This window comes from Lissotriton vulgaris, chromosome 10 (assembly GCF_964263255.1).
Source record: "Lissotriton vulgaris chromosome 10, aLisVul1.2, whole genome shotgun sequence".
In the NCBI taxonomy this organism is placed as follows: Eukaryota; Metazoa; Chordata; class Amphibia; order Caudata; family Salamandridae; genus Lissotriton; species Lissotriton vulgaris.
The window spans coordinates 629,923,812-629,925,707 of NC_141698.1; the positions used below are offsets into that span (position 1 = coordinate 629,923,812).

The 1,896-nt window shown below is 52.2% G+C and overlaps 1 pseudogene; it reads right to left on the bottom strand.

Annotated features, from left to right (window-relative positions):
• Positions 1 to 299: 299 nt before the first annotated feature.
• On the bottom strand, positions 300 to 1,059 carry LOC147688612 (coenzyme Q-binding protein COQ10 homolog B, mitochondrial pseudogene; annotated as a pseudogene).
• Positions 1,060 to 1,896: the final 837 nt, after the last annotated feature.

The following is a 1,896-nucleotide window of genomic DNA, read 5'->3' on the forward strand; positions in this document are numbered from 1 at the left end:
CGATTGAGAAAAAACTATGGGGATCACCTGCTCACCTCAAATGAGTTACCACACCAGACACCACTATCCCATGGGCTTGTTCTACTTGCTCTTGCGTAAACCGTGGCTTCACCCCTGCTCCCGCACCTCAGGTCCGCTGTATCACTGTACTTAATCCCTCACCTCAGAAGTGGTTAAAACACTATTCTGGCGTTTGGAACGTAAGGGCGGCTGCACTTTGACCCTGGGCATATCTTTTGGAGGGGATATATCAAAGCTCCAGAATCTGCTCCTAGAAGTGGATGTATTTCTGTCAAGCTTCACGTGTGGTGCACTTCATGATGCATTAATTCACGCGGGATTACAGTCTCTGGGCCATAGAGTTTGGATGCTCTTCTTTCAAAGGCGGCAACCATCTGTTTAACAACCTCATCGAAAAATACGGTAGCTAGTTGAGAGTGTATCAATGACCGGAATTCAAACGAGACTGAAAAATCCAAGGTGCATGTTCTAGGATACCCCGGGATTCCAGGGCTAAATCGCCATTCTGTTTCAAGGTGATTAAACAATTTCCCATCTGTGCAGGATGCCTTAACTAAGTGTGGTCTCACTAGAGTAACGACTGATGTATACTTCTCCACCACAGGGGCAAATCCGATCTCCAGCTGTGCTTTGAGGTAGCCACTTCTCTTCGATACAACATCTGATTTTTTACACCAGGGCACAAAATGTTTGTACTGATCAACAATCACCACCACATCATACATTTCCTGCATGGAATACCCGAGAATTCTTCTCTCCGCATACTCTTTTCTTTTGTCCGAGAATGGTGCAGAAAAGCTGAATAATGTTCTTTCCGAGGCAAGAGGACTAGGTAGGAACGCCTGTGAAGCGGAGCACCTGCTCATCAGTATACCACAAGAAGGTAAATGTCCGGTAACGGAGGCGCGCCGCACAGCCGTCACCCTGCCGTGAGCCGGGCACTCCGCCAAGCCGGTGATCACCCTCCTCAGCGCCCGGCCGCTCTTCGCCATGGTGCCCGCTCACGGCCGGTAGTACTCTTCAAATGAGTGTGAAGTCACTCACTCCCGAGGACAACTCCACCCGCCGCTGCTCTCCTACAACACCACAGTCCCTCCGGCCTCACCTTGTAGAGCGCTGCTCCATTGTCTCCTTGCCCTGTTTCCGCGGTGGCTGCCTTGCTGTCCTCAGTCCCACCCCTAAAAGTGCCTCTGCTGCTGTACACCGATCATTTAGCAGAATAAGCAGCGCCAGTGATCCGGTGCCCTGCTCTTACCTTAGGCTCCGCTTCCCGCCTTCAGGTCCTGACTCCCGCGGCGCCGTCCTGTTTGAATTCCGTGGTGTTGACTCGTCGTGACGCAGCAGGAAGGCTGCAGGCAGCCTCCCTCCCCTCCCCTCAACCACAGCACAGCGCTGTGATAGGTTCGGCCGGCTGCCCCCTACTGACGTCATTTCTCTCTGTATGCTGCAGCACAGCAGCATACAGAGAGCAGGGAGAGTGGGAGGGGTTACGCGAGGGCAGGGGGGAGCGGCTTGCCTACTGTGTAAATACTGTCTGTTTGGGTAGCCTCTCAGGCAGCCCAAACAGACAGTATTACGAACAGTGGGCAAGCCGCTCCCCCCTGCCCTCGCGTAACACCTCCCACACAGGAACTTCTGTTTTCTCGTCATGCGGAGAAGGCAAGGCAGAAACAAATGGTAGTTATTATCATTGGTAATAACTACCTTTGTTTGCCTCCTCGCACGGCGAGAAAACAGGGGGGGCGGCGCCCAAACACCCCCATGGACCAGCCGCCACTGGCTTTTACAGCGGGAACATAATAATTAAGATAACCCAATTTGAATACTGGCTCAATTGTAATGTATAGGCATTTATATAGCGCACTACTTACCCGT